This window comes from Pleurodeles waltl, chromosome 8, assembly GCF_031143425.1.
Source record: "Pleurodeles waltl isolate 20211129_DDA chromosome 8, aPleWal1.hap1.20221129, whole genome shotgun sequence".
NCBI classification, from domain to species: Eukaryota; Metazoa; Chordata; class Amphibia; order Caudata; family Salamandridae; genus Pleurodeles; species Pleurodeles waltl.
The window spans coordinates 715,851,061-715,861,661 of NC_090447.1; positions in this window are offsets into that span (position 1 = coordinate 715,851,061).

Here is a 10,601-nt window from a genome sequence, read left to right on the forward strand (position 1 = left end):
CAACAGACTCTTTTTCTCTTTTTTCCTCAAAGTTCTGGGTTTTCAACAGTTCAGTTTCATTGGTTTCATTCAGGTGCCCAAATATTGACCTCGAATGTCTCTATCAAAACAAAAAGGCAAAAATGATTTCTGCTACTCACTAGTAGATACATACGCCCATTCAGGACGTGCATACCTTCTGTTTGCAACTCTTTCTCTTTTCAGTTTTCGATTTCCAATTGTTCTCCTTCACTTAGATTCTCTTTCCTTGTGGTGTCTACTTCTTCTGTAATTGTTGTCACTGTGATTGCTTTCTTTGCCTTTGGCCTTTGTCACCTTTCAACAGCCCTTCTGTCAATGCTTTTTTCAGTATCGGGCATCCAGTTTCTTCTTGCTCTGTAATATCTTTTTTTGACGTACCCACAACTGGTTCTGGAGGAGTCAAATCATAATGGCTTTGATCTGCCTCAACTCTTTCCCTGCTGGGGTCAGTCATTTGTTCTGTTTGTCTTTCCAGACCGTCTGCTTCTGGGAGAGCCCTCCTCTGACCAGACTCTCCTGCTACCTCAGTTGTGTTGGGTTCATTGCCACTCTTCTGTATTCCTTCCAGTTTGTCACTTACAGGAGTGGTTTTGATGGATGTGGTTGTCTCAGATACAGCCTCTAGCTCGCTTCCTTCCTTCTCCAAGCCTGGAGCGTGTCTAGACATTGTTGGTATTCTCAACAACCCTTCTTCTTCATCCGAAGGATTTGGTACTCTCCGAGTGTGGCTGGCATGGATCCAGTTCAGAAGTCCAGCGCACTTTACAGCTGTAGTTGTGATCAGCACTATCTGGTAGGGGCTTTTCCACCGAGGCTCCAATCACGACTTCCTCCAATGCTTTCGGATCACAACCCAATCACCTGGCTTCAGGTTGTTTCCTTGCTCCTGCGATGGTTGCAGTGTGGTAGATTCCACCTGATGAGAGAAAGAGCGAGCCACAACCATTAGGCCTTTGCAGTAGTCCAATACCATATCATCTGTAATGTTCACAAGAGCATTTGCAGGGACCGCTGGCAACCTCATTGCTCTGCCCATGAGGATCTTGTGTGCTGACAATTCATTTTTCTTGTCAGGTGTACTTCTCATTGACATTAGAACTAGGGGTAGTGTGTCACGCCATTTCAGATTGGTGGACGCACACATTTTTTCCTTTCTTGACTTCAAGTTACCATTCTACCATCCTCTGTTCCACAAGTGCTGATGCTTCAGGGTGGTAACTACAGTGCAGTGTCTGCTCAATGTTTAAAGCTGAACATAGCAATTATATTCCTTTGTTGATGAAAGGACTGCCTCTATCTGATTCTAAGGAGCCCGAAAACCCAAAACGTAGTATCAGCTTCCTAAGCAGTAATTTTGCTACTGTGAGGCTATCATTTCTTTGTGTGGGGTAAGCATCAATCCAATGGCTAAAAATGCACACAATCACCAACACATACCGCAATCTTCTGCACACAGACACCTCAATGAAATACATCTGCATTCTGCTAAATGGAACTCCGGCTTTTCCAATGTGGCTCATAGTGACTATTGTTCCTTTTCTCACATTCATCTGTTGGCAGAGAACACATCTATGGCAAATTGCTTCGGCAACCTGTCTAAACTCCGGATTGAACCAAAATTGTTTAAAAGTCTGGATCATGTTATCCCTTCCCATATATGCTTGACCGTGATAATAGCTAGCCATTTGAGTCAGTAAACTATTTGGTAAAACCACCCTTCCTTCTCCTGAAACCCAAACATCACCCTCCCTCTGGACACATTTCATTTAGAGCCATTCTTTCTTTTCATCTTTAGACATGTTATACTGCATTTCTTTTAGCTCTTCCATGGTATCTACAACATGCAAAGTATAACTAGAATGCATTTCATTGTCATCAGGTAACAGTTCCCATTTTTCTTTGAACGATATACAGTTCAATGCTCAAAACCTTGCGACTTGATCCACATATCCATTTCCAATTGATTCAAAATCTTGTGATTTCGGATGTGCACTGCATTTCACCACAGCAATGTTTTTGTGCAATTGGATAGCTTGCAACAGTTCGTGAATTATTTCTCCATTTCTCACTGGTGAACCAGAAGAGGTCAGGAAACCTCTCTGTGACCACAATTGGCCAAAGTCATTAACTATTCCGAATCCATATTGACTGTCTGTATAGATGGTGACCTAAAGCTGTGTGGAAACATGGCATGCTCTAGTAAGAGCTACCAGCTCTGCCACTTGTGCAGAATATACTCCTTGATGCCAGGGCGCTTCTAATATATCAGAGATATTATATATGGCATATCCTGCTCTAAATACACCTGTGTTATCTCTCAGGCAGGAGCCATCAACAAAGACAATCTGGTCATTCTCTTCCAAACAAGCATCTCTAATAGCGGGTCTTGTTTTGTGCATAATTCTATTACCTCAGTTATCAATTTGTCAATTTTGGCATTTTCATTTGGAAGCACAGTTGCTGGGTTAAGCACTGTACATCTTTTGATTGACACATTTGGGGAACCCAAGACTGTGGTCTCATATTTGGTCAACCTCGGACTGGTCAAATACTGTGTCTTGGATCCTTGGATCTAGTGAGCAAAATTTCAATAGAGTGGGGGACCATTACGGTAAGTGGGTGGCCCATCACAATGCTGTCACTCTGAGTGAGGCTCTGCTCAACTGCTGCAACAGGCCCTATACAGCCTTGTAAAACTGCTACAATTGCGTCCAAAGTAGCTGAAAAATATGCTACTGGGTGAGTTACACCACCATGTGCTTGAGTCAGGACAGACAAAGAACATGCAACACGCTCATGACAAAACAACATAAAGGGTTTTGTGTGATCAGGCATACCCAAAGCTGGGGCTTGACACAGACTCTCTCTCAATTCCGTAAAGGCTTTCATACAGGCTTGGTCTAGCACTAGTGGATCAGTAACTTCCTTGTGAGTCAGCTTCTGCAGGGGATTTGAAATGACCGAACAATTTGGGATCAATTGGCTGCAGTAGCCCACCATTCCTAAGAACATCCTAACATCTCTCTTACTAGTTGCAGGATTCATTTGCAATATGGCTGCAACCCTTTCTCTGGATATTTTTGGAATTCCCTTCTCAAGAAGGTGACCCAAATATTTCACTTCTTTTGGCAGTACTGCAATTTAGCTGGAGACGCTTTATGCCAAGTCTTTCTTAGGTGATACAACAAGGCAATAGTATTGTACTTGCATTGCTCCTTCGTTTTGGATGCAATAAAAAAATCATCAATGTACTGTACCAATATCGACTGGTAAGATATTTCCAGTGATTCTAAGTTCTTTTTCAGGATCTGATTGAAAATGGAAGGTGACTCTGAGAATCCTTGTAGGATCCTACACCAACAATAGACTTGATTTAAGAATTTGAGACAGAAAACAAATTGGCTATCCTCATGGAGAGGAACAGAAAAGAATGCTTGTGACAGGTCCACTACGGTGAACTATTCAGCATCGCATGGGATTTGAGACATAATTACTGCAGGGTTGGGTACCACCAGGCAACATTTAACCACAATGTCATTTATTTTTTGCAAATCCTAAACAATTCGAAACTTTCCACATGGCTTGCGCAATCCCATTATTGGTAAGTTACATGAACTGCTCAGCACGTCTTTCAGAACACCTTGGTTTAAAAATTCTGCAATTATTGGCACTAAACCCTCAATTGCCTCTTTTGGCATGTGGTACTGTGAAATCAGGGGTAAAACTGCATTTGGCCTGATTGACACTTTAACTGGCTCAACTCCCTTTATCAATCCGATATGCTTTCCTGAAAAATCCCACACTTTCATCTTGACAGTTTCCTGTAAATCGACTGGAAAGAAACAAATCAGAGGGATGAGTCGGGATGAGATGAGTCGCGATGAGTCGAGATGAAATGAGATGAGATTCCGACCTGTCCAGTAGAGTCAAGATGAGATGAGATTCCTACCTGTTCAGTAGAGTCGAGATGAGATGAGTCAAGATTAGAAAAGATTAGATTCTTATCTGTTGAGTAGAGTCGAGATGAGATGAGATGAGTCGAGATGAGATGAGTCGAGATGAGATGAGATGAGTCGAGATGAAATGAGTTGAGATGAGTTGAGCTGAGATTCCAACCTGTCAAGTAGAGTCGAGATGAGATGAGTCGAGATGAGTAGAGATGAGATGAGTCAAGATGAGATGAGTCGAGATTAGATAAATCGAGATGAGATGAGTCGAGATGAGATGAGATTCCTACCTGTCCAGTAGAGTCAAGATGAGATGACCCAGGTGAGTCGAGATGAGGTGAGATGAGATTCCTACCTGTCCAGTAGTTTCGAGATGAGATGAGCCGAGATGAGATGAGTCGAGATGAGATGAGTCGAGATGAGATGAGTCGAGCTGAGATAAGATGAGATGGAGATTCCTACCTGTTGAGTGGAGTCGAGATGTGATAAGATGAGATGAGTCGAGATGAGATAAGATGATATTCTTACCTGTTGAGTAGAGTCAAGATGAGATGATTCGAGATGAGTCGAGATGAGATGAGAGGAGATTCCTACCTGTCGAGTAGAGTCGAGATGAGATGAGTCGAGATGAGTTGAGATGAGTCGAGATGAGATAAGATGAGATTCTTACCTGTTGAGTAGAGTCAAGATGAGATGATTCAAGATGAGTCGAGATGAGTCGAGATGAGATGAGTCGAGATGAGATGAGATTAGATGAGTCTAGATGAGATTAGAGGAGATGAGATAAAATGAGATTCTTACCTGTTGAGTAGTCTAGATGATATGAGTTGAGTCGAGATGAGATGAGTCGAGATGAGTCTAGATGAGTCGAGATGAGATGAGTCGAGATGAGATTCCTACCTGTCCAGTAGAGATGAGGTGAGTCGAGATGAGTTGAGATGAGTCTAGATGAGATGAGATGAGTCGAGATGAGATAAGATGATATTCTTACCTGTTGAGTAGAGTCAAGATGAGATGATTCGAGATGAGTCGAGATGAGATGAGAGGAGATTCCTACCTGTCCAGTAGAGTCAAGATGAGATGAGTCGATATGAGATGAGTCGAGATGAGATGAGTCAAGATGAGTTGAGATGAGTCGAGATGAGTTGAGATGAGATAAGATGAGATTCTTACCTGTTGAGTAGAGTCGAGATGAGATGATTCAAGATGAGAAGAGTCGAGATGAGATGAGTCGAGATGAGATGAGTCTAGATGAGATGAGTTGAGGTGATATGAGATGAGATGAGTTGAGATGAGTTGAGATGAGTCGAGATGAGATGAGTCGAGATGAGTTGAGATGAGTCGAGATGAGTCGAGATGAGTTGAGATGAGATAAGATGAGATTCCTACCTATCGAGAAGAGTCGAAATGAGATGAGTCGAGATGAGAAGAGCCGAGATGAGATGAGATGAGTCGAGATGAGATGAGTCGAGATGATTCGAGATGAGATGAGTCGAAATGAGTTGAGTGAAGATCAGTTGAGACGAAATGAGTTGAGATGAGATGAGTCAAGATGAGATTACTACCTGTCGAGTAGAGTCGAGATGAGTCGAGATGAGATTCTTATCTGATGAGTAGAGTTGAGATGAGATGAGATGAGATTCCTACATGTCGAGCAGAGTCGAGATGAGATGAGTCGAGATGAGATGAGAAGAGTCGAGATGAGACGAGATTCCTACCAGTCGAGTAGAAACGAGATGAGATGAGACAAGATGAGATGAGATGAGTCGAAATGAGATGAGTCGAGATGAGATGAGTCGAGATGAGATGAGTCTAGATGAGATGACTTGAGATTCCTACCTGTCCAGTAGAGTGGAGTTGAGAGGAGATTACTACCTGTCGATTAGAGTTGATATTAGATGAGATGAGTCGAGATGAGATGACATGAGTTGAGATGAGTCTAGATTAAATGAGATGAGTCAAGATGAGATAAAATGAGATTCTTACCTGTTGAGTAGAGTCAAGATGAGATGAGTCAAAATGAGATGTGATGATATTCCTACCTGTCGAGTAGAGTAGAGATGAGATGAGTCGAGATGAGATGAGATGAGTTGAGATGAGTCGAGATAAGATGAGTCAAGATGAGATTAGATGAGTCTCGATGAGATTAGAGGAGATGAGATAAAATGAGATTCTTACCTTTTGAGAAGAGTCTAGATGAGATGAGTCGAGTAGAGATGAGATGAGTCAAGATGAGATGAGATGAGTCGAGATGAGATGAGATTAGATGAGTCTAGATGAGATTAGAGGAGATGAGATAAAATGAGATTCTTACCTGTTGAGTAGAGTCTAGATGATTTGAGTCGAGTCAAGATGAGATGAGTCTAGATGAGTCGAGATGAGTCGAGATGAGTCGAGATGAGTCTAGATGAGTCGAGATGAGATGAGTCGAGATGAGATGAGATTCCTACCTGTCCAGTAGAGATGAGGTGAGTCGAGATGAGATGAGATGAGTTGAGATGAGTCTAGATGAGATGAGATGAGTCGAGATGAGATAAGATGATATTCTTACCTGTTGAGTAGAGTCAAGATGAGATGAGTCGAGATGAGATGAGAGGAGATTCCTACCTGTCGAGTAGAGTCGAGATGAGATGAGTTGATATGAGATGAGTCGAGATGAGATGAGTCAAGATGAGTCGAGATGAGTTGAGATGAGTCGAGATGAGTCGAGATCAGTTGAGATGAGATAAGATGAGATTCTTACCTGTTGAGTAGAGTCGAGATGAGATGATTCAAGATGAGATGAGTCGAGATAAGATGAGATTCCTACCTATCGAGAAGAGTCAAAATGAGATGAGTCGAGATGAGAAGAGTCGAGATGAGATGAGTCGAGATGAGATGAGTCTAGATGAGATGAGATGAGTTGAGGTGATATGAGATGAGATGAGTCGAGATGAGATGAGTTGAGATGAGATGATTCGAGATGAGATGAGTCGAAATGAGTTGAGTCAAGATCAGTTGAGACGAAATGAGTTGAGATGAGATGAGTCGAGATGAGATTACTACCTGTCGAGTAGAGTCGAGATGAGTCGAGATGAGATTCTTATCTGTTGAGTAGAGTTGAGATGAGATGAGATTCCTACATGTCGAGCAGAGTCGAGATGAGATGAGTCTAGATGAGATAAGATGAGATTCTTACCTGTTGAGTAGAGTCAAGATGAGATGAGTCGAGATGAGTCAAGATGAGATGAGTCGAGATGAGATGAGACGAGATGAGATGAGATTCCTAACTGTCGAGTAGAATCGAGATGAGATGAGTTGAAACTCCAACCTGTCAAGTAGCGTCGAGATGAGATGAGTCGAGATGAGATGAGTTGAGATGACTCAAGATGAGATGAGTCGAGATGAGTTGAGATGAGATCAGTTGAGATGAGGCAAGATGAGATGAGTTGAGATGAGATGAGATGTGTTGCGATTCCTACCTGTCGAGTAGAGTCGAGATAAGTTGAGATGAGATTCTTACCTGTTGTGTAGAGTTGAGATGAGATGAGTTGAGATGACATGAGTCGAGATGAGATGAGTCGAGATGAGATGAGTCGAGATGAGTTGATATGATGTGATTCCTACCTGTCAAGTAGAGTCGAGCTAAGATGAGACGAGATGAGATGAGTCGGAAAAAACTAAAGTTACAGGGTTGTTATAGTTAGGAAATAGAATTGATAAAACCGTAGAAATTCACTTAAAAAAACAAAGGTTACAGGGACATTATAGTTAGGTTCTGAATTTACTCGCACAAAACCAGAGAAATTCAGCAGTTATAGTTATTTCAAGTAACTATAACTCCCAACCTAAGGTAACTATAACTTGCGCCCCCCCCATGCAGTCTTCAATAATTTTACTGCTAATGTTTCGTTGATATTTTTATTGAGATTATAAAAGTTGTCATGACTGCTGTAATATCTGGGGTGATTAGCAGTGCATGGCGAGGGTGCAAATTATTGTTACCTTAGGCTGCGAGTTATAATTACTTGAAATAAATTCAACTATAACTGATGAATTTCTCTGGTTTTGTATGAGTAAATTCAGAACTTTATTTAACGTAAAGTAACTTTCATTACTATAAATGAATCCAACCACCGCCACTTCGGGAGCCTGATTTGTGGGGAGCACTGCTCAAACTGGTCCGGGCGAGCCTGACAGGTTCCTCTGGTGGCGCACAAGCACGCCACCCAGCAAACTCGCAATGGAAAAGGATAGCACGCTCAGGCTGAAGCCTACTATGCGTTGTAAGCAAGTACAAAAGATTGGTTTAACAATCGCTAGCAAACAGGGAAATAAGAACAGTTAATAGTAAAGTTACAATCCAAAATTAAACTACATGACACGAGAGTCGAGTAAAGTAGGGACTTAACTGACGTTAGCAGTGAAGAAAGAGGAAGAGGAACAGTCGTCACCAAATATATATATTTCGGACTGTGTTGTTATTGGTTTTTTGGATGTCATGGCTACCTGATCCCTGGTGTTCATGGGACATGTAGTGATTGTTTCTTTTTTACTCTTTGAATCTGCTGTTAATAAAAAGTGAAGAAAGAAATGCATAATCCTTGCCTCCAGTCCTGACATAGAATTTTTGTTTTGTTTACTGTTATATATAGCGCAGACTTGATCTGAAGGTATTGGAGTGCTTTACATGGAAATCAGCTACATCACACAAGAACATATTCCTTTTGAGCTTTAGGCATGGGGAGATTAAGGGACGGATTTAGATCTTGGTGGAGCGGTTACTCCATCGCAACAGTGACAGATATACCATTACTAAAATCTAAATACCATTGTTTTCTATGGTATTAAGATTTTGGCGGATGGGATATTCATCACCGTTGTGATGGAGTAACCACTCCGCTGAGATCTAAATCAGACCCTAAGTGATTTGCCAAGAATCACAGGATATTGAGCTGACTCTGACACTCGAACCTGGTTTCCCACTTGCAAAGTCTGCAGCTCTGGCTGTGACACCACATTTTCTGCTCTAAGTGCTACCAATAATCAAGTGATCAACTGGATTAAAAAACATTAAGGCCCTCATTACGACCCTCACGGTCGGTGATAAAGTGATGGTAATACCGCCAACAGGCTGGTGGTAAGTACCGCCAAATTATGACCATGGTGAATAGATCTCCAAAAGACAGCCAATGTACCACACCGACCGCCAGGGCGGAAACAACAGTCACCACGGCAGTAGCCGCCTACTGCCAGGCGAAGACAAAGTTCCACCCACCATATCATGACATGCCAAACTGCCACCTTTTCCGGGGTGGTACCAATGCCATCAAAAGCCTGGCGGAAACACTGCACATAAGTCAAAGGACTCACCATTGGAGACACAGGGAAGAACCACGCCGCCATGGAACCCGAACTGCAGGTATTTCCAATGATCTTCTACGTTATGCTCCACCACGAACACCAACGCCGGCAAAGACGACGACGGTGAGTACAGCCGCCTAGCACACAAGGGTGTGGGGGAGGAAAATGAGACTGACACACACACGCACAACACACACCCCACACACGCCATACACACAACCAGCTGCACAAGAAAACAATTTATCCCCGTAAATCGGCTGAATAATGCGAGGACAACAGGAATTGACTAAAGTGATTGTTTTAAGATCAACACAAAATCAATAATACGTTTTGCCAATGCAACAGATATGTACAAATATACAAAAAAGGGACACTGCCCAGTCCTCAGTTCACAGGGGCCGCATGGCCACAGGGCAAAGTCCAAGGGCTCACTTGTTACCTGCACCAATATGGAGAGAACGCTGCAGGGGCATCAGTTGGCAAATAGGCCAGCACCTCGGGGGGCACCACAGCTGGATGCGGAAACAAGACCACTGGTTCTGGAGGGGGCAACATGCCCTGTGCATGGTCTTGGGGAGTGCAAGGCCACAGTCTCTTGAGTGGGTGTCTCCCACACTGGTTCTGGAGAGGGCAACAAGCCCTGTGCTTGGTACTTGGGAGTGCAAGGCCACAGTCCCTAGAGTGGGTGTCTCCCACACTGGTTCTGGAGGGGGCAACATGCCCTGTTCTTGGTCCTGGGGATTGCAAGGCCACAGTCTCTCAAGTGGGTGTCTCCCACACTGGTTCTGGAGGGGGCAACAAGCCCTGTGCTTGGTCCTGGGAAGTGCAAGGCCACAGTCTCTCGAGTGGGTGTCTCCCACACTGGTTCTGGAGGGGGCAACATGCCCTGTGCTTGGTCCTGGGGAGTGCAAGGCCACAGTCTCTCGAGAGGGTGTCTCCCACTGGTTCTGGAGGGGGCAACATGCCCTGTGCTTGGTCCTGGGGAGTGCAAGACCACAGTTTCTCAAGTGAGTGTCAGGTATAAGGCTGTGCGCGGTCCAGGACCCGCCCTGACCCCTGCTTTGCATCTTTGCGGTGCATCATGCGTGCCGCTTGTCAATCCCGCTTGCTCCAGGAGAGGTCATCAGCATCGCCTGCCCTGTGGTAAAGCTCATGTAACTGCAGGGTCAGGACATTGGTGGACAAGATGCACTTATTAATGCCATTCTATGAATGGACTACAACTCCCAAGTTTTTAGAGGCAGTAGCCATCTTGGGGTGAGGCAGGCCTATAAAGCCCAGCCATACCCA